This window comes from Meleagris gallopavo, chromosome 17 (genome assembly GCF_905368555.1).
Source record: "Meleagris gallopavo chromosome 17, MGAL_WU_HG_1.1, whole genome shotgun sequence".
Taxonomy (NCBI): domain Eukaryota; kingdom Metazoa; phylum Chordata; class Aves; order Galliformes; family Phasianidae; genus Meleagris; species Meleagris gallopavo.
Genome location: NC_139420.1, coordinates 7,480,422 through 7,507,046, shown reverse-complemented (window position 1 = coordinate 7,507,046; position 26,625 = coordinate 7,480,422). Strand labels below are relative to the sequence as shown.

The following is a 26,625-nucleotide window of genomic DNA, read 5'->3' as shown; positions in this document are numbered from 1 at the left end:
TTTTCCAGTTCTACTTCTCCCTGCAGAACTTGTGTTCCATGGGGCAGCAGCAGAAGCTCCTCCTGAGCCCAACTGTTCCACGCTGCTGTACCTGCATGGAAACACTGCCCCATGATGCTGCTCCTGAAGCCTGTTCCTTTACAGTCTGCTCATAATGAAACTTTTCAGCTTTTCACATGGGGAAAGAAAAAAAAAAACAACATTGGAAAAACAAGTAAACTGCAGACAGCATCTGAAATGATCCCTGCAGGGAGATGTCAGCCAGCAAGAGCAGACAGAGCAGTGTGGAAGTGGGGGGATCAGTGTATTCTGTCATTGCTCCAAGTTCAGAAATCCAACAACTTTGGAGGAAGTTGTAGTTAGAGAAGTAATAAAAAGGCAACTGACTGGCATGAAAACAACATCAGCGGGTTTAATCTATGCAAAAAAACAAAGGGAGCAAGGCTCAGGCTGCTGCAGGAGAGGCTCTTTGGTGGGGGAGGTCAGGGTGCTTCCATCTGTGCTGGTGGAAAGGCGAGCAGAAAAGCAGCAGAGATGAGTCTGGCCTTGTCCAGAAATAAATTAGCAGAAGTAAGTAATCTAGATCCAGCTTCCCATGAGTTCTGGCTTTGCTAACGGTGATATCATACCTCTCTTTTAACAGCTTTTGTGATCTCAGAGCAAAGTATTTAAAAAAATCAAGATAATTCTTTTGTGTGGACAAAAAGGAGAAAAAAAAAAAAAACAACCAAAAACCAAAAACCCCTAAGAGCCCTGAAGTGACCTTTTATTCTAAGTGAAGGAACAGGCATGCTGATGGCTTTTTCAGATACGGAGGCTCTCAGCAAAGCAACCCAAGCGCCAGACAGCACTCCTCTATGGGAACGGTGCCGGCAGCGCACACTTGGCCCTATTGTCTGTGGGCTTGTATGGACTAGTCGGTGGGAAATGAGGCATTTCCTTTTTGCAGCTTGCTTGCATGGAGTGCAGGAGGTCAGATCCTGCCCTGCCTTACTCCACAGCGTTGTGCTGTGGGTTCTGCCTGCTTTACACCAACGTGAGCGGGATCAGACTCTGCGCTCAGGTGTCGGGGAGCTTTGACCTTCTGGGTCTTTTGGGGCATCGTAAGTTAAATGTCCTGATTAGCCTGCACTGTAAATCCAACGTTTTAATTCTTTCCATATGTAAGATTCAGTCTAATAAGCCAAGGTTTAAGACCATGCAATCTATTTGGAATAACCATATGGATTAGGAGTCAGACTGTGCTTTTCTGCTTCTTGTATTTATACTAATGTAGAAACATTTGCTAATGTGCATGTAGCTCATGCTGGTATCCATTTTTGAAAAATATTACGCCAAATGGCTTGCATTAAAATATTTGAGAAGCAGTAAAACTGTGAAAGTTTCTTTCCCTCGCTCACAGAGAGACGCACAACTGTGAAATGAGGCGTCTGCAGGCAGCGCCGTGCCTGGCTCTCCCCACAGCTTTATCTGCAGGGCTGATGGAGCTCAGCATTGATGATGAGGCTCACAGGCATCCTCAGGTGGCTGGTAACTCAGAGCCCATCCCCATGGCTGCTCCCCATGCCCTGCTTGTGTAGGGTGGCCGTTGTTGTTCCTGGGAGGTCCCTGCTGTCCTGCTCCGCCTGTCCCTTGCTCTCGTGTGGGGCACACGGAGCTCCCTTGGCTTGCTGCTACCTCATGCTTTCCCACTCAGCATTCCCACCATTTTCTGAGCAGCATTTCTACCTCTTGTCCATGTTTCACCCCTTGCTCCTGCTTCTTGTTAATGAAATGGTTGTTTTGTTTCGTTCCTGCAGCTGGCAGTACGAGGGCGCTGTGCAAGAGGATACGCTGAGCACAGCCAGATGAGCATCCCCAGACTGAAAAAGAGCTCTCAGGTGTGTTGCTGGCTTTCTTGGCTGTTTGTTGGCTTTGCCTCTGTTCTGAGCAAGGGCAGCCTTGGCTCCTGTAGAATCAGGAAGCAGTGGTGTGGGGGTAGCGCCTTCTCCCAGGGGTTCTGGGGGACACACATTGATGCTGAAACAAGAAGAGCCCTCCCTTAGCCCTCAGTCTTCTGCTGGAGCCGCGTGCCCGGTGACCAGAGCCAGGTATCTTCCCCTTTCCTCAAGGTATTTCTTGTAAAGATGCATTTCAACTAAAGGAGGAACTGAGTTACTTTTCCCAGGGTAGCAAAAGCATCTGGGCTGGGATTATAAAGCAGTCAGCTTGTTATGGAAGCCAGAGTCAGGACCTGGGGTCTGAACGAGCGTTGGAAAGCATTTCCAAGTGGGAGTTGCACTCTGCCATCCGTCATTTGTTCAGACGGAGAAGAGGGAGTCAGTGTGAGACATGGCAACTTCTTCCTCCCTGTCTCCAGCATTAATCTAAATGCCAAAAAGCAGACCTTGTGGAATGCACCAGCATTATTGAAAGCACTAGCCTCTAATTCCATATGGCATGAAAATATCCCCCAGGTAGTGTTTAACAGACACCCAGCACTGTCTCACAGCTTGTAGGTTAATGCAGCCAGCTTGGCTGTTTATTCATGCCGGTATTAGGCCATATTGAGGAGCCGTTGTGTTAGGCTGCCTAAGGTGACAAGAGAACCCAGAGAGAGAGGAACGCGGCGGAGATGATCCGAACGCTGTGCTGGAAATTGTTTATTGAAAGGAAAGGATCATATTACACTCAATTTTTGCTGAGTTTATCTTGGTTTTTATCAGATTACACGCGGGATAACTCATCAATATTGTGATCCTGCTGACATGTAAGTGAGCCGCTGCATAATTCATGGCTGCTGCGGAGCTCCGGCAATGGGAGGCACATATTTAATTAGGCACTTCACCATTTCACTCTTTCGGAGCAGCTCTGGGATTGAGCCCGTGGAGGCGGATGCTGCGGCACCTGGGCACTCTGCAGCAGAGGGGCTGTGCTGCACCTGGCTCCTCCCCAGCAGGCAAATCTGCAACAGGTTCCTTGCAGCAACAGTGCTGAGTTCAGAGCAGAGCCTCGAGTCATTAAATAACACTGTAATAGGCAGAAAATGCAAAGAAAACTCAGTAATGGCCTGTTAATTTTTTAATGCCTTTATTGAGTAAGAGACAAAGTAACTAATTCTCTTCCCTGCACTGAACAGTTCGATGAATGAGCTCTTAAAAAGTTTGCAGCAGGTCAGGATACCAGAGCTCTGATTCCTGTGGTGTGTATTGGAGTACAGGCAAATTTTGCAGCACTTTCCTCCCCTGGGCAATAAAGGACTATTACATCTTCACTGCTGATTGCTATCTGCCCTCGTGAGGCTGCATCTCAGTGCTCCAGAAAGAATTGTTATATCTGTAAAGCAGGTTGAGCTATCTCATAGAACCCTACCATAGGATGGCTTAGGTTGGAGGAGACCTTAATGGTCGCTCAGCCCCAACCCCCTGCCATGGGCTCCTGCCCAGGGCCCCATCCATGGCCTTGGGCACCTCCAGGCATGGGACCGCCCCACTTCTATGGGCTGTCCTGCTTACAGCCAGAGAGTCAGTCTGTCTGTCTGCCAGCACCTGTCTGTCCTGCAGTGTTGTCATCAGCAAGAGTGAAACTCCAAAAAGCTTTGGTTCTGCTTCCACAGATCCTGAAAGGTTCCTGTGGCTTGAGGTCTGGTGATGGCAGAAGAGGAAATAGGGGCGTTACCTTCTGCATGATGGACAGCTGATGGGACAGGCATATTTTGACCTACACTGCGATGCTAATGAGGTGAGGCATCGTTGGCCATGCGCTGGTTCATCAGCAGATGGGGCATCTTCAAATTGTCCCTATTGCATGCAGTGTTATGGTGGGAACTGGTTTGATCTCAACACCTTTCTGCAGCAGTGATGTCCAGCGCTGAATTGCATGTTCAAGGCTGTGTGTGCCTTCCCTTCTCTCACAGGCTATTCAAAAATTGATTGGGGATAGTGAGATTTTTTTTTTCCCATTTTTGTGGTGCTCTCCTCCATTAATTTCCTGGTTGTAGTACATTACTCATGGATAATTAAGAGTGAGCTATTAATACAACATTTAATATTCAAGTGCAGTGAAGAGGAGAGAACAATAAGTCAAAGAATCATATACTACAAGACATTTTGGTTTGGTGATGAAATTTTTTTGCTGGCTTTGGCTATCAGAGCATAGTGCTGCTTCCATTTAAGTAAGGTCGTGAGAACTTCATTTATTGATAGAATACAAATAGGACACTAAATCAGGGGAAGTGAATTTGAATTGCTGGCCATATATACAATTACGAATGAGATTGGCTACTTCTATCTAGTGTATCTTAAGTTAGGAGAATTATGTTAGAGATGGCTAAAGAGAGCTTAGAGTGTCTTAAAATTAATGAGATTGAAGTCTGTCTAGGAGAAGAAATTAATGCTAAAATGCAGCTCTAGCATTAGAGACTGCTTTAACGAAGTGGTCTTGCTTTGCTCAGATGGAGATGTAGGCTGTGCACCAGTGTCAAATAAATGTGTTTCAGCCTTCAGTGCTTCTGTTTGCCCCATCATCTCCACACAGTGGGAATGAGTTCATTGCCTGTAATAGAGAGGAGAGGGAGGCTTGCAGTGCGTGGCTGGGAGCAGTGCCATAACAAAGTGCAGCATGGGGTTTTCCAGCCTTCTGCCTCTCCGGGTTCTGATGTTTGCTCCTGAGATGTAGTGGTTTTGACTGCCCCGTGTCTGCAGAGCTGTGCTTTTCAAGGCAGGCTTTCAGGCTGCTACTTCTTCACAATGATGTGCCAAAAAGAGGAAGGTGCTGCTTTTCTGCTAGTGCCACAAATACAGGGGTGTGCTTTGGAGATGAGGATGTCCACGTGCACACCCTGTGCAGCAGTGGTGACAGTGCACAGCTGGCTGTGCATCACTATCTCCTGGGTGGGAGACGCAAGTGGGCTCCAGAGGAGATGGGGTGAGCAATGCAGTGCAATGCAACACAATGCAATGCAACCCTAACTCTAACCCTAACCTGCCTCCAGGAAGGTAGGAGCCTCAGCACAGCTGTGTCCTGCCTTGTGCAGCCTCAGCTGGGTGAGAGCAGTGCTGGGGCTGTGGTGGGAGGTGGCTCCTCCAGGCTGTGCTCTGGGGGCTCTGTGGAGATGGAGTGCGTAAAGATGTCACGAGTCAAGCACATGTAAAGGTTGCTATTTACAAGCAAGTAATTGCAAGAGTTAGCGTGCAGCCAGCTGTGACACAGTGCAGGATATTGTTGTTTGTATCCAGTCCATTTGCACACTGCAAGAAGGTGAGCCCATGCCCCCAGACAGAGCCACGATGCTGCTGCCTGCCAGCAAGCACCGATTGTGGTGCCTGGCTTGGCCACATCGCCAGGCCAAATGTCTCCCTTTGGCATAAGGGGTTTGTAGCAAGAAGAGGATGGCTCTTCTGGCTCTTGTGCACAGAGTTCCCATCAGATTTTACATGTAGGGATGTCCCAGCATGGACTCTCTGATGGTGAGGACAGATGCACCCAATCGCACCCACTTACATGTGCAAACACCACAGGTATGTAAATACTCGCACGTTATTTTGTTTGATGAGCTGAATAATTGGTTGTTTACAGATGGGAAAGGGTAAGTGTGCTTCTGACCTTTCTGCATGAGTGTTGTTTATAGTTAATAATGATGCTGCTAACTACGCCCATTCTGTTAATGGGGCTGTTCTCTCCTACGGGCACCCTCTGTGCACACTGAATCCTAAATACTAAGTCCCTAATCTCTGTAGGGATTTAAAAAAAAAAAAAAAAAAAAAAAAGGATCCCAACCATTCCGAAATGGGGGATGTAATTAAACATAGGCACTATATTGATTCCTAATTAAGCAGCAACAAAACAAATTATTTGCTGGTATAATAAAAATGTTGTCAGAGTGTTGACAGTATTTAGGCAGAAAGCTTTCCCCAGTCCATTGTGCACACACATTTATACGTGTCATACAAATAGCTGCATTTGTCAGTAGAGCCGCCCACTGTAAAATTGCGTTTGCATCTTTGGGGATGAGGCTGAGCAGCGCAGCACCGCTTTGCTGTAGTTTCTCCATTTCTTGAGGCTGGAGCAGTGTGAGCGCGTGTGTGAAGCCGAGAGCAGGAATCTGGGGGAGGGGAAGGGTTTCAGCAAACATTTCCTTACCAAAACAGCCCTGACCTTTGCGGTGCTGGAGCTGTCTGATACAACAGGCTGAACCTTTCCAGACAAGAGCTCCGACCTGAAATGCTTCAGAGCAGAATTGATGGCCGCCGCTTTGGCCCCGCTGTTTACATCCAGTGCTCGCTTGGCCGCTGATGCGAGGGAAGGAGAGGGGCTCATCTTGGTCATGAATGAGAGGGCCTGCTTTTCTGTGCTGGGGGCTGAACGCTGTTAATTGAAGCTGAGCAAGGAGTGCGTTTGCTGTTCCTACAGTGCATCGCTGGCGGCACGGGGAGCCGCTCAGTGGACGGGCGGCCGGGCGGGAGGAGATGCTGCTGTTTGTGTGTCCTGTGGTGAATAAAATTAATCAACTCTTTATGTCTGAATGACAGCCCAGGGACTGTACTCTTGCTGTAGCTCGGTGTGGAGTGGCTTCATCCCAGTGCAGGTCCTCTGGGGCCTGGAGCTTTCGATTCATTAGTTGTCAGGCTTGTAGGTGGATTCTGCATTAGGCCTTTAATTTAGTGTATTGCCATGGGCTACTGACCACATGACACTGCTCAAATGTGAGCAAATCTAACGAGGATCCGGGACTGCTCTTTAATTTGGTGAGAATAACAGAGTGAATAGGGGCCCAGAGACTGTTAATCATAAAGCAAAACTAGTTGAAACCAGGTCAGTTGGTGCTCATTTTCAGTGTAATGTGAATGGAGAAGTCGGTGATGGAGCTGGAGCCGTGGCTGTGGCATGTGGCACCACTGCCAGGCAGGGAGCTGAGCCCTCATCCCTGATACTGGGGACACTGGTGGGTGGTCCCCTCTTATGGGAAGCGCCGTCAGCCCCAGCCACCAGCAGGAGCATGATGTTTTTCCCGTGCCCTGTTGTCTTACCTTGCTTGCTCCTCATGCTAAGCACCATCCAGTCCCTGTGGTTAGATTTGTTTCATACAATAAACAAAGTCATGCTGCTCTCCTGCTGGCTGTTCCTGGACGAAGTGCTACTCCCCTCTGCATGAATCACACGGATTTATTGCCTTATACTGGAGTGGTGCCTGAGCTCGGCTGGTTTCTTTAAATCTTTTTTGGAGAAGGGTGAGCTCTGGGAGAGGGGGCACAGAAATCCTCTGTAGTAATTCCTGTTGACTGCAGTGACCAGTGAGGCAGAACTGATCAACTGCAGGCTTCCCTGCTGCTGAACTTTGCCAACAAAGTGCTTACATCTGCTTTTACGCTAATGGGAACTTTATGGACTGGTTTCCCCCCACAAGGAGCGAATTCCAGCAAGGTCAAAATCCAGAAAGTTGCCACTTGACACCAGCAGTGAAGCCCTGAGCCAGTTGGAGGAGACAAGGTTGCGCAGAGAATCTTCTAGGGGTATGAGAGCTAACATTATCACATGCAACTGATAGGCTGGAGCCCTCCCAAATGCTCTTGCTGCCATCCCGCTCCTGGGCTGCACCACCCCTGGCTTAGTCCCCGTGACTGCTGGTTTGGGAGCAGCAGCTCTGCAGTAACCTGCCAGCCACCAGCCCTGCAAGGCCTTCCCTGTGCGGGTGTTCCCAAAGGCACATCGTGGGGCATACAGGGGGGAGCTGCTCCAAGCACATGCATACTTGGTGATACAGATAAGCAGTGACACAGTAGAGGGAGGCTTTGGGTGCAGAGCTGTTGGCAACTCTGGCTTTGGGGTGCTGCTTGCTTATGCCACCAGCTGTGATGTTGGAAGGCTTGCTGTAGATGTGGACTTCTTAGGCTCAATTTGCACACGGTATCCTGGAGCAGGAGCTCATGGCAGGAGGATGGCACAGTGGCAGCTGGCAGGCAGCCTGCCTGTTATCTATGCACAGAGCCGCAAACGTTTGTGCTGTAGTTGTGTTGGATACCAAAAATGTGCAATGATTGCTTAAAGAGTATGTATGTTTTTTAGTGTAATAAATGACCATTCCGCATTAATGTTTATTAAGGTGATGAATACTTTAATTTGTGTGGAAGAGAGTTTACAGAAATGTAACTTGCATCTACAGAGAGTCACCGTTCATTTTTCAGGAAATATAATCAGTCCAGACAAGGCGTGCTGAATTGTGGCCTGCAGAATGTGATAGATTATGGATGGTCTCTATTAGCTGTCTCTTTTTTAATCTAACGTCGCAGAGACCTAATTGCTTTGACTTTGACTGAACGGGAGATGGTTCCTTTAGTGGTGCCCGTGGAGCTGTGCCCTGGGCATGGCCTCCCCTGTGCCAGGATGTGCAGCCCAGGGTGCTCAGCCAGTCCTTGCTGTGGTTCTGTGCCACACGGGGTGCTGGTCTCATTGCTCCTAAACCCACAGCCTTAGCAGCAGGGTGAGCTGAGCCTCAGCCATGCATTGTCCCCCCTCTCCTCCCACTGCACTCTGCAGTGACGGCTGCCTTCCAACCAAGGGAGAGGCGATTTCAGAGCAGGCAGCAGTGAATGAATTCTGTTTTTCTCAAGCATTTAGTGTTGCTTTCAGTTTGCTTTGATGATGCCTTCTCACAACTAGTGTAAACAGGCTGCGCAACAGGGAGCACTCACATGTGTACAAGAAGCTGCACATGAAAGGCAGAGGCATCTTGAAAGCCATAATAACGCTGAGTGCCAGTTAAAGGATTTGTCACTAAGAGCACTTTACAGATAGAAAGAACTTATTAACTAGTGTGACTAACAGCTTGCAAGGTTTAATTGATGTGTGTTTGTTGTCCTTTTATATCTCTCCCCCTCGTCTTCCTCTTGGCACGGGCTCCAGCAGCAGTTTCTGAGCTCACTGAAGGGGTACCAGCATGGAAGCCAGGGCAGTGCCCTGCTCCTGTGGTTGGGCTGGGGCTGCTCGCATCCCTGGAGCTGCTCCACACCATCCTGTTCCTAGCCAGGAGCTAAGGCCGGGCTTATTTTCTTGCTCCAGGTTCTGTTATTCCTCCCTAAGTGACGTTGAGTTTTTGAAGATAAAGCTTTTCAATGCATGAATAGTATGGATAATTAATGTTTCTGCCAGACAGACCACTCATCTCAAGATTGATTGACTATTAAGGTCATAACGCAGCAGCCACCCACACGCAGCAAACAGTCTAATGTTAGACTTCAGCTTAAGCTGAGAGTTGGTCAGCTGTCCACGGTCACAGTGGGGGCTTCCAGTCATCTGTCAGCGAGTGATTGATTGATGTGGACACCTTCCAATCTTATTCTGATTATTCTCAGCAGCTTGCCTGGTGGCCATTTTTCAGGAGTTGGCAGCATTCAGACCTCCAAGACTCAATGCAGTGACTGCGTGGGGGTTAACCCCTTCCTTTGATCCAAAATGTCTTTGTTATGGGCAGCGACTGCAGCTCGTGAGGGAGGGGCTGTGTTTATGAGCCCTGCTACAGAAAGCACTGGGAAGCTCCCTGCGACCTCACGCGGGAGCCATGCTTTGACTTTCAGACATTTCTAATTAACTTGGCCTGGGTAAAGCTGCAAACAGAAGATCTACAGCAAACCCATCTGGAATAGAGCAGATGCAGTGCTTTGTATCTCCACTCCTTATCGGGCTGTCTTCCGTGGCTAGTTTAATGTGCCACAGAATAAACTGTGCATCAACACCCCGGCAAATTCTGGTAGCTCAGGTGGGATGAGTTTGGTCTTCAGAGGGAGGGAAAAATGTAGATGTAATTGTTCTGATATGAGAGAGAGCTCTGCTGATAAGGATAGCTCCTGGTTCCGTGCTATGAGCGCACCGGGAGAAAGCCTGGGTGCTTTCTGTATGTGCTCGTGAAGATGACTTAAATACAGCTGTAATATTTTATGCATGTATTGTATTTATGCATATACATGTCATTTGGAAAGTACAATTATGTATGCTACACAGTGTGTGTTTACAACATACAAGCATATTGTAGGTGTTGGGTATTTCTTTGGTAGCAGGAATGTAATGGAGATTTCCTTTTTTTTTTTTTTTTACATTTTTCAGTGGTTTTTAGTTTAACTGTTTTTGAGGGTGCTGCCACCTCGCTTGTTCATCTTCCCATTCACTTTCCATCCATGATTTTAGCATTCATAACGTACCCTAAGAATCCTGCCATGGGGAAACATCAAGAGCCTTTTCTCCTCCAAGAGTTATATCTTTATGTAACTCAAGTGCACCATTGCATTTTTATGGCGCAATCTAAATGCTGTAACTTAGCAGAGCTGGCTATTGTGCACAACAAGAGAGCTGTGCTGGGTGCTGGTGCATTGGCATGCATTCATCAGGATCCCAGCGCAACCTTGAGACCCTTCTCGGGCCATAGCAACTGGCTGCACTTTCTTTTCATGGAAGATGCTGCTCTAGGATGATGGTCCAGGGCCCCTGGATGCCAGCATCTCTGCAGACACAGGCTCTGAAGTCCCACCAAGCTGCTGTTAGCCAAGCTTCCATAACCTTTGCTGAGTTTTGCTAACCTGCTCTGCTCTCCATCCATTACAGGTTGCGATTCGATCCAGAGCCACGTGGATGCCCTCCCAGCTGTCATCCCCAGGGAACACCGTGCTGCCCTTGGTGACAACTGCCTCCTGGACTCCAAGGACTATCTCCTGGCTCGCAGCTGGGCAGGCTCCCACTCAGAGCTGCTGTGCTTGGCAGGCTCACTGGCAGCAGGGCTCACTGCACCTAAGTGAGAACACGAGGCCCAGATGCCCACCAGACCTGGTTGGCCCTGGTAGGAGACAGGATGGACAGGAATGTCGGCCTTTGTCCACAGGTAGGTGCACCGTGGTCACGGTGATGAAGAGAGTGAGGGAGGTGTGTACAGGTTTGTAGGGTGTATATTGGGGGCGTGTTCCACTCTGAGGGGGCTGATTCAATTGCATAAATGCCACCAGCCTGCTGCTTTCACAGAGACTGCCTCCCAGAGGTGTTCTCTGGAGAGAGGGTGCACAGCATAGGGTGATGGAGATGCTGACCAACCCTTCCTGAGGTCAGGACTCTCTCTTTATCCAGCAGTGGTGCAGATGGGGTAGCAGCAACACCAGCAAGGTTCTCCCTGGGCTGCATTCCTGTTCAGCCTCTAAAGTCACAATGGGCTGGGTCTGGGAGGCAGGGACCTGGCCAGGCACATCCTGCCACAGCTATGGCAAATGCATCCCTGTGCGGTTCCCCAAGAAGGGCCGTGCAAGGTTTTATCCCCAGCCCAGCCTGGGCTCAGTATGGAGAGCAGGGCTGGCAGGGTTGCACTGGGGAGAGAATGGAGTAACCTGCAATTGGAGAAGCTGAGGCAGGGGTCTGAAATGCCACGTGCCCTCTGCACAGTTCTTCCAGGGCGCAGCAGTGCTGTGTGCAGGACATCAGCCCCCTAAGGGCTCTGAGTGCTGCATGGAAAAGAAGTTCTTCTAAGGGCAAGAATTTGTCACTGGGGGTCTTCATGCCAGCACCGTGGCCTTCCCCTTTCCTCTGTGCATCCCCTGCTTCTGCTTGTGTGTTTAGCTCCTGCTCGGTCTGGTGTGGAGGTCCTTGTGGATCAAGGCCTGTGATAGTAAGAAAATGGGTTCATCAAATGCAAGTGGGTTCATTTTGTCCATAGAGATGTGTTGTCTTTCCTTCTGGGGCCTGCCAGGGGTCACCCCTGCTTGGTGCAGCACAGGATCTCAGGCATTTTCTGTAAAAGCTCTCTGCTATCATCAGCATTAACAGCTGGGAGATGCAAAGTGCTCTGGGATTGCCACGAAGTGTAGTGGAAGTGTGGGAGCTGATGAATTTGTTCTCCAGGAGAGAGACGATAGAGCTGCTCATTTACCTTTGTTAGGCAGCAAGCAGATTGTATGGACACAGCCATGCCGTGGTGAAGTTGAAGGGCCCCAGCAGTGCCTGCTGACAGCTCCAGCTCAACAGGGGCTGGGGGATTTCCCTGCAGCAGCCCCAAACCATGGATCCAGAGCAGTGCTTGTGGTACGGACCCTGCGATGAGCTCTTGACTCATGGAATGAACCTCTGCCATGCAATGGTGAGGACTTGCCAAGGTATCTCCTGCAATTCATTACCCAAAGAGGAGAGGTACCACATACATACTTCTCCCCTTCTGATCTGTAAGATGCCACTGCAGTGATTACAACTTTTTTTTCCTGTTTTTTTGATTTTTTTTTTCCTCTGAAATTGTGAACACACTCAATTCAAGATTAAGCTTTCCATTAAGTCACACAAGTCCGACAAAGAGTTTAAATGACCACGGAAAGCAAAACAATGACCTGCCCTAGCCAAAAAACCTGAGGCCGTGCAGATTCTCCTCCCAGTCCCTGCAGAGCAGCTCCCAGTGGTGCTGGGTTGCTCGGTGTGAGTCTGGTGGCAGTGTGGTGTCCTTGGAGCCCATCTCATGCTGCTCCCACTGCCATTCCTTGTGAGTGCTGTGCATGTGCCAGAGGGCTGCGAATAAGGGCTGTTGTGTGGTGTTCCATCATATCCACGCGTCTTGGTGTCCCCACGGTGTGAGCCTGGCCGGTGTGACCTCGGGGCTCCTCCTGAAGCAGCGCTGATCTAAAAACACTGATGAAAAGCTGATTAATCCTTGTAAGCGAGCAGCGATAGCTTCTCTCCAGAACTGAAGAGATTACCACTGATTTGTCATCCTGATTGTTTCAAAGAGAGGTGCAATTAGTTGCTCTAATTTAGCTCGCTGAGTGGCATGACAACTGAGATGTAATCAGGAGCTCCGCACACAACGCAGCCACCGATGGGTGCAGCTGTGCCCACCACCATTTTGCACGCTGAGGGTGGGCTCAAAATGGTGGAGCACTGCGTGCTCGTGCCCCTCCAGCTGCATCAGGCAAAGCATGTGTGCTCAACTCTGAGATCAGCAGGGCTTCTTACGGAGCAGGCTTTAAGCCATGGGGTTGTGGCTGAGCACCCTGGAGAATGCTGAGCACACCTTTGCCAGGTGCAATAAAATTAATACTAACTATAGGAGAGGGTGCACTTTGTGCTTGAGGCCCCATCTGAGACCAGTTGTTGGGTTGGAAGAGGAGCTGAAGTGCAAAAGGAGGTGGAGCACCCTGTGGGCTGACACTCATACTCCAGGCAGGGGGGAGGGAACACAGTGGTTGGATGTCCATTTCTAGCAAAACAAAATAATTCAAAATGAACAGAATAAAGACGATGCTTTAAAAACAAAAGTGGTCTCTGGCTGTTTCTTGGTTTGAAGCTGGTTTTTTTGTTTTTTTTTTCTCCCAGGGAAGAAGGCATTTTGTTTGCAGAGCGAACTGGCCGTGCTCGCCATCCCATGGCTGTGTGCGGGCCCCTGGCCAAGCATGGTGCAGCTGCTGGGCTCGTGTTCCCTGTGTCACCCCAAGGTCGTGCATCGCCCCAGCCCCTCTGCTTGGCCGTCAGCTGTTGTCCGCCACAGGGCAGGCAGTCCTGTCCCTGCTTCCTTAGTGGTGGTGACACCGCAAGGGGACGTGGTGGAGGCTACTGCCCTGCACTGTGCCCAGCTCCTGGTGCCAGGTGTGCCAAACCACACAAGTGCCATCAATGGGGACATGTTCCTGTTGTCTTCCCCGGGCTGGTCAAGGTTGGCCCCTGTGACCTGGCTGAGGGGACACACTGGCATGGAGAGCACGAGGACATTTAAAAGAGTTTCTGCTCCCCTATGCTAAATATAAGCCCCAGTAGGAAGCCTACCTCTCACTGGTTTTATGTTTCTTGCCTCTGCCTCTGTGCTCCCTGTGCCTGGCAGCAGGCCCAGCTGTCTCCAAGCCTAAGATGAAAATACCCTTGCAAATCCCACTCATAAAAATACCTGCTGTATTCCCAAAACATGCCTGAGATAGCTTCCAGAGAGGATGGGGAGCTAAAATAAGATGCATGAGCTCAGAGCCCCATTTTCCACTGGCCCCAGCGCTCCTGTGGCTGCAGCACACGGAGCTATGGACTGAAATGGAAGTGCAGTAGCACGAGGTGGCTGTTAGCTGCAACTGTGTGGGCAGCATGAGTGCTGCTGCCCCCAGGACCCTCCTGTGCACCGGCAAGCATGCGGGGTGCTGCCTGTGAGGTGCCGTCTATGGGGTTTTACCATCAGGGCATTTTTAGGAACTGCGTAGTGCTGCTCCAAGCTCTTGTAAGATTCTTATTCCTTAAGGAAAATCTCTGAGCAACAGAGCACAGAGGGAGAGAACCCTCCTGGGCTCAGCACGGTGCTGTCCTACTGGCTTGCAGGACAAGGGCAGTGCAGGGCAGTGTGTGGGGTTGTGCAGCCTGGTGCCCCTGCCATAACATTATTGCTAGGTGCCTCTGGGATGCTCTGCATTATTTGGCAGGGCAAATGCTTTCCTATCTCTTTGGACAATTACTTTCTGAATCTCATTTAACACCGGGATGGATGGCAATATTCAAAGTTAACCACTCCACTTGCATTGCCTTATATGTCAGCAAGTGCTACTTAATGATCTGTGAATGGAGGGAATGCTGGGAATGGGACGGACTGCGAGTGAAATATCTATCCGGAGTCTATAAATAATGCAGCCTCTTTATGCTTTGCACGGTTTGGAGCTTCATGGGAGGAGCATCTCCCTGCTCTGACTGGAAGAGCCTGCAAGTGATTTGGGAATGAAACAAAGGCGATGAAAGGCAAGGAGAGGAACCACTTAGTTTCTGAAATACCTTGTAAATGTGCATCTGCCTTCTGGCCAACTCCTTGGCCCACAAGCACCAGGGCATGTCCCCAATACGGCCAAGCACCGAGTGACCATGAAAGCACCCAACGGAGCCCAACGATGGCAGCTTTGAGGCTTCCAATGCACAGGGAGTTCCTGGTTGGGAATGGGTCAAATAGGTTCAATTAATTACAGGATACGTTTCTGCCGTAAACAAATATTCTGTCACTGCTCCGCATCTCTTCTGAAATGTACTGTGCACGGCACTTGTGATGACATCTGTGTAATTAATAACTGCAGAGCAGGAACGAGCCGGTGGTGCACCAGCACCGCAGTGATTGGGAATGCTCAGCCCGGTGTTATCTGCTGCTGAGCAGGTGGAGCAGCCACGGTGTGGGGCTCACTGCTGGGCCGTGCCTGGCTTTTATTTTTAACACCCTGCTCCCAGGCGGTGACAAGGCTGCGCTAAGTGAGGTAATAGCCAATTGATTTTGTTCCGTTTTGCAGTGGGCAGTAATAAATCACCCGGCTTGTCAGGGGGTGTTTCATGTTTTCAGTGAGAGTGTGCCAGCAATTAACCATCAGAAAGCTCTTGTGGCTCTGCTCTTGAGGACGTGGCTGCGGCCTGAAACTCAGGAATGCGAGGCCCTTCGCCACCAGCACAGAGTGGCGGTGGTGGAGATTTACGGGGGGGTTTATTTCCAGGCTCTGTGGAGGACAGAGAGCTCATTGATGGATGAGCTGCAGCAGCACCGCCCTGCAGAGAGGGGCGCGGGGAGGTCCCAGTCCCCAGCCCTGTATGTAGGGACGTGGTGGGACATGTCAGGGGCTCAATGCAGAGGAAGGGGACACGGGTGCTTGGCAGCTGTTGGGGCAGGAATCCCCTCTCCCATCAACTGCCCTGAGTGCTGCAGCCCCGTTGTGCTGGCATGGACCTGTGTGCTGCACTGCATGTGGAGAAGGGAGAGCAGGTCAAAGGCTGCAACCCAAAGTCCACTTTTGTGTCAACTCTGCTTTACCCAGTGCTCTGAATAAGGTCCGTCTGGCTGGGTGGGTGCATGGGCACTGCTGGAAGGAGATGCACGCTGGCACTGCACTGTAATGCAGTGCTCCGGTGCTCCAACACAGACACCAGATAGCACAGCTACAGCCTGGCTAAGAGGGGAGCACAATTGCAGCCCCAGCTCAGGGAAACCCAGGGCACTGCAGCCACACAGTTCAGGCTGCAGAGCTCACCCCGCTGCTGCACCCTTGCTGTGCTCCAGTGAGTGGTGCTGGGTCCATCACCATCCTGCTTGGGTCCTGTGTGGGCTGAGGAATGTTCAGATGATGGTGGGCAGTTGGGTAAAGCAGGGTCCTTGCAGCTCGCTCCCTTCCCCCCAAACTCTGTCTTGATGATTCCCAGATGGTAGTTGCTCTGCTTTTATTTCCCCTAACCTTTGTTGCTCTGGAAAAGCAGAGCACAGAGTCAGAGATGGAGGATGGGGTGAGGGCAGCGGTGGGGAGGGTCGGGACTCAGGGGAATAATGCTGATTTCAAAGCCGGGCCTTTCATTGCCTCATTTGCATTTGGAAATAAGGAGTGACTGCTTTGCATTCAGGGCTGGAAGGCAGCCAGGCCCGGGAGGGAATAAATGGGAGCAAGTGGTCAATTGATCCCCAATCAGAATGAGGAAATTATCTGTAGGGTTACCGCTCTCCTGCTTTGTGTCATGGGGCACTTTGGCTACAAAAGAGCCCTTTCCCGAAGGTTGCTGGCTTCCCACATCAGCCAAGGTCCTTCTGTAACTTTCCGGCACTACCAGGGCTGAGAACAATGAGTTGAAGCTTCTGCCACTTCAAAGCCTGACTAAAGCAGGAACTTTTGAAAGGATGTTGTTTAGTTCACCTTGATCTCCTCCACTATCCCACTGGGTGCTGCCATCGTGTGCGTCCTCCAGCTGCTTGTTATGTGCAATTAGTTTTATTTTCAGGGGCTTGAGATAGAATAAATAAGTTAATATTTTATTTGGCGACGATGCCTTTACTCTTCTTGAATCAAATGGAAGAGCGACGTTAAGAGGAGAAAATTAAATCCTGAAGTTTTTGTCCCCTTACTCCCATCGCCACCAGCACTGAAGTCACAATGCAGCCTCACGCGCTGTGATTCCTTCCTACAGGGGCACAGGACCATGTGTGCATGGCACTGCCCCGTGTGGGCCCCCTGCCCTGCTCTGCTGGCAGTGCCCCAACCATGACTGGGCTGCCTGCCCAGTGAGACCAGTTTCCCCATTGGCACCGGCTGCTTCCACTCTGTGCTCTGCGGGAGGTGCCGTCCTGCTGGTCCTGGCGCCCCGCAGCGCGGCGAGGAAAGGAGCTGGATATTTTCGTGGAAAAAACAGCTGAAATTTCATGGGTTGGCTATGGGTTAAAATTCCAGATTTGACGCTTTTGTCACGGAGCTTTGGCCAGCAAAAAACCGTGGAGAGATCCCAGCGAGTGCCAGTGAGTGCCGTGTCGTGCCCGCTCCTGCCAGGGCTGCTCTCATCTCTCAGGGGTCGGGCCATATCCCTAGGGCTGCTGTGCCAGGACCAAGCCTGTACCCCATGGAGTCTCCTGGTGCCCCACAGGAGTGGTGCTGTGGTGCTGTGCAGCGTCAGGGGGCTCCCCAGGGATGCACTCATGGATGGGAAAGGCAGCCCTCCCTCCCAGAAAGCTCCCAACATTTTTGTGATTTCATGGGAACTTTAGGAAAGCGGGATGCCTTGCACACAGCCTGGCGGAGAGAAGCACGGTTCACAGGATTTGATGGGAGAGCAGCATTTCATGGGTCCCTGGACATGCTGTGAGCCAGGTGCTGTGCTTGGAGAAGCACCTGGCTGCAGGGAGGACATGTGGCTCGTGGCAGAGATGCTGCACATGTTGGAGGGGACACCCTGATAGAGTGGTGTGGGAGCCTGCAAACAAACAGGTGAGAAAGGATAGGTGAAGCTTTTTTGATGACTGGCACTGCTGGATGTGAAGGTGCTGTGATACAGCCTGCTCACATTCCTGCCTGTTACACCTTCTATGGTTTTATTTTTCTTTTATACCCACTTCCAGTTTATTTTTTCCACCTTTGCTTTCATTTTCCAGCAGCCCAAGGGTCATCTTTGCTCTGTGATTAATACAAGCTGTGACCTGCAGCCCAGAGCTGGAGGCTGCACAGGAACCAGCAGCACGTAACGCGCCATCTCCTGCTGCAGAAGCCCATTCTCTTGCAGGCTTCGGGGTGGAAAAAATTCCGTCTCCGTTTGGACACTATTTGTTGCCACAGTGTGAGACTGATTAGGGGTGACACAGCTCACATGAAACCAGGTAATGCCTCATGCAGCAGCAAGTGACCCAGAAACATCCTGGAAAAGTGCAGCGAAGGAAATCGCCGCTTGCAGTAAGTCAGGATGTGCATCTGGCCGAGCACAGCGCATGGCAGATGAGAGCCAACAGTGTGCTGTGTCCCAAGCTGATGTCTGCAGCTGCCCTGAGCCCAGTGCCCTCGGTCAGCAGCTCGGGGTGACGACGGCTCTGCAAATGTTTGCCACGCAGCTCGGAGGAGCTGCTGAAAAGCAGCACTTGCAACGCTTTGAGATACGGTTGTGAATCATCGGCGCACATGTCTTGTTTCTATAAAAAGCAACCGAGGACAGATTTGAAATTGTCAGTGTCTTCTTTGCCTGGATAAAATCAAAGATGTTTCCAATCTCCGCTGTCTGCTCTAGAAAGACTGGACCTGGATGCTTTATCTCTGAACAATGCGGCGTAAAATTAGGGCACTGTGTGAACTGTATGAGAGAAAGCGCGGCTGCAAGAACTGCACATCGCTGCTCTTCTTTGCTTCGTGTAACTGCTGCACTGACACCAACGCACTGTGTGCCTTTCCTCTGCTTTCCCACCTGCTCTTCTCACGTGAACTTGGGCATAAGCTGCTGTGCAGGACCCTGCTGATGAAAATTTGTGTGAGAGGAGGAATTGAGGCAGGATTTCCAAGTGTGTGACCCAGAAGCACAAGTCTATTGATATTCATAAGACGTGGGCGCTCCTGAGAATCCCACCTGAACCCATTCATCTGCATATGGGGATAAAACATTCCGTGACTTAGAAAGGACTTCTTGCTTAACTAAGGCTTGCTACCACCAGAAAGATACCGAGGCCCTGGAGCGTATCCAGAGAAGGGCAGAGGAGCTGTGAGGGTTCTGGAGCACAGGCTGAGGGAATGGGGTGGTTGAGTCTGGAGGAGGCTCAGAGCGGACCTTATCACTCCCTACAGCACCCTGAAAGGAGGTTGTGACGGTGGGGTTGGCCTCTGCTCCCAGATAACAGCAATAGGACAAGAGGTAATGGCCTCACATTATGCCAAGGAAGGTTCAGGTTGGGTATTGGGGTGAATTTCTTCTCCACAAGAGCAATCAGGCACCGGCACAGACTGCCCAGGGGGTGGGGGGGTCACCGTTCCTGGAGGTCTTTAAGGAAAGGGTGGGTGTAGTATTTAGGGACACGGGTTAGTGGGCAATATTGGCAGTAGGTGGATGGTTGGACTGGGTTAGGTTAGAGGTCTTTTTCAACATTAACGATCTTTTGATTCCAACAAACAGGAAACAGGACCTGGGCTGTTCAGCGAGTCCGGGCTGGAAGCCTATTAGATGGCACACGGACAGTGCTTAAAGTCAAAATCAATACCGGCTCTTCAGGAGAAACACATGGAGAGCTTTTCCCAGGTTGGTGTTACTTTTAAAACGAGAATAAAAAGGAACATTTAACGCTGGGATGTGCCGATTTCCTTCATTCCTTTATTTCTCGCTGGTGCTGCGCTGCACACAAACGCGCGGCTCCGAAACGCTCCGAGCGAGGGCTGCAGCCTCAGCTCCTGCTGCAGATTCCGTGGGACATATCAACATCTTCCCATTAGGAAGTGATGACAAACCAGTCCATTTGGGGTGATTAATTGACATCTTAAATTAATCACGAGCACTCGTCTTAATGCTGTGACTCAAGATATTAACTGTTCCACCAGTCGCATGAGAAAGAACAGAGACCATTACAAAGCGCATTTGTCAAGCAGTCACTTACACAGCCATTGTAGTGGCTGAAAAAAGGTCAAGTGACTTTGTTATTGTTAAGTAGAGTGCAGACTGAAACTCCTAATTCCTTACTATGTGTTTAATGTGCCAGTTAAGTAGTGGTAATTGGCAGCAGCTGTGCCCTGGAACCAATGGTTTCTTACTGGAGGAGGAAGCCCTAATGTGCTAAATGGGGCAGGAGAGCTTTCGGGAGGGAGGGTTTATAAGGCAGGAGCCAGGGAAGGGGCACTAACCCCAAAGAAGTCGGAGGGGCTGCGGGTATGAGGCGGCGACGGAGAAGACAGCAGCAGGTAGGAAGCGATTCTATGCTGATTTGAAAATCAATGGACAAATCAAAGCGTAATGGTTGTGGAAGCGAGTATAATGGTGATGATTGAGGCAGTTGTGCTCGTGTTGTTGGTGCTCCTGCGTGCGTGGGGTCAGTGCGGTGTGCCGCCTGCCCTGCCGCACGTTGGAAGTGCTCCGGTGGCATCTCGCACCCTGTGCTTGGTGCAGGAAGCCGTGTTGGTGCTTGGAATCTGTGCTGACGTGAGGCCTCGGGGGGCAGAGGGGTCCGAAGGTATTTGTGTTTCGGTTCGGTCTTTTCTGTTGTCGGTAGAAGTTGTTCAGGTGGCAGCCCTGTGTGTGGGGGGCGGGGGGCCGTTCAGAGTTGTCGCATGCAGCCCGAGTGTGGGGGTGCATCTGGGGTGTCGGTGAGCACGGAGATTGCTTCCTCCAGCCTCAGAAGAGCCTCTCCCTGCATAGGTGTGCATAGTAGGTGAGTGGTGTGACCACACGAGTGGTATCACAGAAGTAGTGCTGCTCTGCAGGCGTGGGGATGCTCAGCACACGGACCTGCTGCTGGCTCTGTCCTGAGCTTCATACCACCTGCTTGCTCTGGACAGACCGACGCGAGCCCTGACCTGCTGTGAGACCGCTGCCAGCTGCTGCTGGGCTGCACTGGCTCACCTAGGTGGTTGCATAAGGCTTTCGGCCCTGTTTCCAAGCCTACAAAGTTTGCATAGCTTTGAATAAACAACGGTTGTTGAGGTGCGAGCAAAACCTTCCCGCTTGCCTCCCAGGGCTTTGCAGCTTCCTGCTCTCAGCCCCAGGAGCAGAGATGTACAGCAGAGATAAGCGGTGGGCTGGAGTTATTGTGCAAGCTCTGAGCATCCGAGCTGCTCCTGCTTGTTAAGGCACGGGCAGGGATGGTTCTCGCTGCATCCAAGCTGCTTTACCCTGAGTTCAGACCTTAAGCAAACCTGGTCCTTATAATAGGTTTTTGGGGGAAAGGCAAGGCTTTCGAGGGGAAGCTGTAGTGAGTCGAAGTCCTTGAAGGCCTCAGCTGAGGGTCCTAAAGTGTTATGGTGTTATCATTAATAAAGACAGCATTTAAAGTGAAGTAACTGACAGGCACAATAGAACAGCAGCCACTTTAATATTCTCCATTTCGTTCGGTGCTTACAATCCCTGTCAGTCTCTGTAGAGGAACAAGGAGAATTTATGATGAAAAATCAAAGATGTTCATGAAAATCAAGGATGGGATCAGTAGGCTGACGGATGAATGGCACACGAGCGCCCGTTGCCACCGAGGCGCTCCTGGGCAGGGAACGGGCAGGAGCTCCTGCTCAGAACTGCGCTGCTCCCCCTTCCCTCTCTGCCTTTGTTCTCAGCACACGGCTGTGTCTGGGGACCCTACATCGTGCACAGCCACTTGAGTTGAAGGGACCCCCGAAGGGCATCTGTTCCCACTGCCTGCAGTGCACAGGGACACCTACAGCTCCAGCAGTGCTCGGAGCCCCGTCCCCTGAGCGTGGCTGTGTGCAGGGATGGGGCACCACCACCTTTCTGGGCACCCTGTGCTACTGCATCACCACCCTTAAAACAAAGGTGTTTCTTGGCCGCATTCGGAAGATTTCTTTGAAGAACTCCAGCAGCGGCACCGTGTGCAGCTCACCGGGGTCGAGCTGTGCGCTCGCAGCTAATGAGCAGAGCCGCAAAGTTCATCAATAATGGATCTGGTGGCGGCAGCTGATTGCCGGCTCGCAGCGGGTGGGCGCGGGGTGCTAAATCAGCCTGATTGATTGTTGACCACTCCGGTTTTTCCAGCGGTAATTTAAAGCAATTAAAATGCCTCCCTCCGAAATTAACAAGGTAAATAACGCCCCTGCGGAGCTGTGCACGGTGGGGGTCTTGTCCAGAGTTGGGGGGGGGGGGGGCACATCCAGACCTGGGACAAAGACCCCATCGGGGCTCTGAGCCTCGAGGCTCTGCACATGGTGTAGCACTGCCTGCATCCCGGCTTCTCCCTGTGGTGGGGATTGTGCCCAGCCCTTCTGCTGCAGCTCCCGTGTGTTAATTGCACAGTCTATCAATCCTCCTGCTGCGGTGGTATAAGTAGAGGCTACTTCACCCATGAAGGGTGATTATCTTTTATGAGTGTGGAAGATCTATAACTGTCGAGGTGCGGTGGGTAGAATGTGAGGAGAGAGAGGGAGTCACTGTTATGGGTCAGGCAGTTTGGTGTATAGGAAGGGTTTGCTTTTGGTTACAAAGTGGACTTTTCAGCCTAAGTCGCAGCAGTGAAGGTGAGATGAAGATGCATTTGCAGTTGCCAAATCTTTTGCTAAAGTTTTCTTTTTTTGGAGAGCGGAGTAACCCAGAGACCCGCAGGGCTGTCAGAGCTGTGTGTGCTGTTGTCAACAATTATTGGCAAGGATGGAATACAGGAAAAGTAAAACCTCATCAAAAGTCTCTGATGAGCACCTTGAGAACTTGCTGAGAGTGGCAGCTACTACTGTATGTGTGAACAGGATATATTTTATGTGGGCTGCTCCAATAGTAATGCCTCTTGTTTTATGATTTTGCTCCATGGTATCAGAGGCAAATGGTGGTGGTGCAGCAGTGGAGGCTGAACCTTCCCACTAATATTCCATTCCCTTCTGTTGCTGCGTGACAGATGGCAGCAGAGGGGCAGTCTGACAGACTGGTGTCTGATATGGAAGTGTGTATAAAGCAAAGGTGTGGAATGGAATTTCTCCATGTAGGAAAAAGAAAAAGGCCCTCATTGACACTCATTGATGCTTGGTCAGTATTTATGGAGACCCAGCAGTGGATGTGAGAGCAGTGAGGGCCGGGTGATGTTTCAGCAGTGATGACAGTGATCACCTCCACTGGTGTAGGTTTTATGAGTATGGCATGCAGGCTCTTGTTCATAGCTGGCAAAAATACACTGCTAATGGTGTTGTCTATGTTGGAAAAAGTGTTTTGAAGCTGAGTATTTGCTCTATCAAGCAGTTGCGCTGCTCACTTTGCCTGTTGTAATGCCTCCTATTTATTTCCATACATTCAGAGCAACCTATGTAGATGCAGCCTGTGGTGATGCCTCTTCATTCAGTGTGGCCCAGGCACACCATGGACACCCATGAGGTTCTGTGGCTTCAGAGAGCTGAGCAGGACTGCTGCCAGCTGATACCTTCAGAATGCTTCCCATAGCCTTCCTTTCCCCAGGCTCTGTGCCCAGCTCTCCCCACAGCCCTCCCATGCACACTGGGGCCTTTGGGATGCTCACACCATGGAGCTGGTGCTGCTGCTGGGTCGCACTGCTGTGTGCTGCCTGTCAGGAATCTGCACTTGGACCAGGATGGGAAATGTCTGGTCTATTTCATGTCAAAGGCTTTGTTTATCTCAGCTCTTTGGCAATATTTATGTGAATACATGATTAGTTTGTAAACTAGCAAACACCTCCTTAGCCAAACACTCCTGCCTGGCTTTCAAGGACTGTGAGCAGCCGTGCACTTCAGCATCCACCTCTCCTGCTGTGGGCTGTTAATTGCAGTGATTTGTAAGTGAGTTCCTCGACAGAAGTGCAGCTCTCTCTTCCTTCTGAACCCTGGGAATGTCGCTGATCTCTGCTGTGGGACAGGTTTTGCCACGGCTTTGCTTTTCAGGGGTTACTTTAAAGGCTTTGGAAATTATGTGAGGCTCTGTCTGAGGTCTCCAGTACATCTCATTTATCTCAGACTCGCAGCTGTAAAGCAAATCCCTCTGTCCAATGGAAGAGAGGTTTGATGTAATGCTGTTTATTTGGCGTAATCTATGGAAAGCCAAAGCATGTTGTATTTTAAGAGCAATTTGGTGAATTTGAGATGCACTGTCCCATCTGCTTGAGCTCAGATTCTGAATTAAAGGGAAGGAAGCATAACTTGTCAGGCTCTTGCATAACTGCTGTGTTGCCATTAAAAGAATACGATCTTACAAAAGAGGTGGGATGCTAAATCTAGCAGAGTAATTAAGCTACTCATCTAATTGACAGTTCAATGACTTATTGAGCCATAAACCCCAATTCTTTCCACTTACTGACCAGGACCTGCCATGTATGCTATCATCTGATAGGCTCTCATTTCCAGCTGGGCAATACGCTCCTTAAAATCAGTGTTAAAAATGTCACCAAGGAAGGCATCCTTCATAGTGGGCAAGCGATTAGCCCCAATTGAAGCATGCAGCCCTGTCCCACTGCTGCTGCATTGTGAGCTGTGAGCCCTACCAGGCAACCCCGTGGGACTGCTGCTGCCTGAGGGCATTTCCAGCCAACAAATAGAATCTCAGAACTGTTTGAGTCGGAAGGGATCTCTGAAGGCCACCAATTCCCACTGTCTGCAGCACATAGGGACGCCTCTCAGCTCCATCAGTGCTCACAGCCCCATCCACTGATGTTGGGTGTCCCCAGGGATGGGGCACCACCACCTCTCTGGGATGTTTCTGGCTCAGGATGTAGATGTTTGGGGCTGTTGTGCTGGGTGCTGTTTGCATGTATGGGTGGATGCAGAAGGTTGTGCTCTGTTATGCAGACTCACCTACAGATGTCAGAATCCCAACAGAGTTGGCCCGTTGAATGGGAGGAAATGAAAATGTAAGAAAACTGAAGCAGAGCATCTAGTGATGGCAGTATTTGTCTTTTAGGCAGACATGTGGGCTGTGAGCTGCAGGAGTTTGGTGTTCCACCTGATCATAAGCAGAATGAATGCACAAAACCTCATGGCATCTTCAGCCTCTGGTTAATGCGGTGCTTCTGGAAGGCTGCCCTTTTTTTCTATCAATTAGGAATTTCTTAGCCCATCTTTTTTTTTTAACCTGTACCAATTGCCTTAATTGACTTCCGCCTTAATTGGTAACAAATCATTTGCACGGAGCTCTTGTAATTCTTTGCAATCCATCAGCCAGGCTTCCTGTGGGTCTGTAGTTGAGTGGGTGCCAGCTGTGTCCTGGGGAGAGTGGTTGTGACCTTGAGGGTGGGGATGGAGTGGGGAGCAGCAGTGGGAAGTGACACCTCCAAACTAAGATGAATGCTTCTCTGCAAGGTATTTTGGCCAGAGAAGCTCAACAGAGGACAAGCTGTTAAGGCCAAAAGCCTGTGGCACACTGGGGAGGAGGTGTTGTGATTTAGGGATACCTTCTGGCACACGTTTCTATGAACCTAAAAAATGCACTTCCTTGCATCCATGCTCCCAACCAGCTGTGTGGTCTCTGGTTAGTGCTGTGTTGGTGGCAGAACTCAGCACTGGCATTGCTTCTTGCCCAGTTGTTCAAGTCACACCTGGAGCCCAATATCTGTAAATAATGGTGAGGTGATAATGCAACATATGACAGCATCAGGCGTGAAATCCTGATGCGAGCTCTAAGTCAATGAAAAAGGGTGGTTCAACACCACTCCCTTTGATGTATTTGTGGGGTGTGTAATTAGCTGTAACCGAAAGATTATTTGATCTTCTACGTAGAAAATCACAATTTTTGTGTGTGTACTTAAGATTATACTTACAGCACTCCTTTGTGTGAGTCACTCTTCTGCAAGCTGCAGCGGACCTCCTGGAACACTGACACACCTGGGCCTTCCCATGTGCAAATGGGAAGATGCTCTCCTGTGTTGGATGTGTGCAAAGCTCTGACAGGGTGTGAGTAGGGAAGCTGTGCTCCTGCTGTTGTGTTCCCAGTGAAGTGTTCTGGCTGGGAAGAACTGTGCCTCCAATGCACCCCTTGGTGTTTGTGCAACCAGCTGCAGGAGAGATGCTTCTGGGCCATGAAGTTAACTGAACCTGGCTTGTTCTCTGAGCCTGGGCTCTTCTCATTCCTGATATTGTTGGCTTCTATGCTGTTTTCTCATTTATCCCATTTCTGCAGCATCTCCTGGGCTGTCCATACCCTGTAGGCAGAACTGAGTCATTGTAAGGAAGTTCACAGCAGGATGAGAAGTGTTTGATGCTTTCCATCTTGTGGAGCTCTCTGCCTCTAGCAGCACTGACGTTCCTTGTTGCAGATTGCTGCCAGTGCGTCCAGCTCCCTTGGAAAATGCTTTGAACAGGAGTCAGGAAGGAGCTCTGATTAGAGGAGCAGTCAGAACTTACTGCTTTTGCACTCAGCAGGTTTTCACTGAAGCATGGATCTCCTCTGAAGTAGAGGGTGGACAGTCCCTATGGTCATGGGGATGCCTTGGGGTACCAAAACAAATCCAGCTGGGAATGCTAGGAGCAGCATTGCTGTCCTGCTGCTACGGGGTGGTGGTTAGTCTAGAAACAGTGATCACCTCTTGAAAGACTACAGAAGCAAAACGTGGGATGCTGAAGTGGCACCCCCTCCCCAGGATGTTCTAGAGCAGCTGCTGGGCTTGTTGTGGTGGCACGTCCTTCAGGGGACTCTCGATTAGCAGAGGTGGCTGTGGGCTTTGTGCAGGGTGCCATGACGGCTGCTGACAGCCATGTATTGCATCCTGCTGTGTCCTTTCCAAAGCAAAGGAGGAAAGCCCAGCGCCTTCCTATTTGCAAGACAATTACC

At 50.4% G+C, this 26,625-nt stretch overlaps 1 protein-coding gene across 1 annotated transcript in view; it reads left to right on the top strand.

Moving 5' to 3' along the window:
• The window catches only part of MN1 (MN1 proto-oncogene, transcriptional regulator), an 82,235-nt gene extending 69,040 nt beyond the window's left edge, over positions 1–13,195 (top strand). Inside the window, exons 2-5 of the transcript XR_014887099.1 lie at positions 1,800–1,880; positions 3,596–3,720; positions 10,573–10,846; positions 11,888–13,195. The gene's annotated coding sequence lies outside the window, so the exon portion shown is untranslated. The remainder of the gene's footprint in view (positions 1–1,799; positions 1,881–3,595; positions 3,721–10,572; positions 10,847–11,887) is intronic.
• The last annotated feature ends 13,430 nt before the right edge of the window (positions 13,196–26,625 follow it).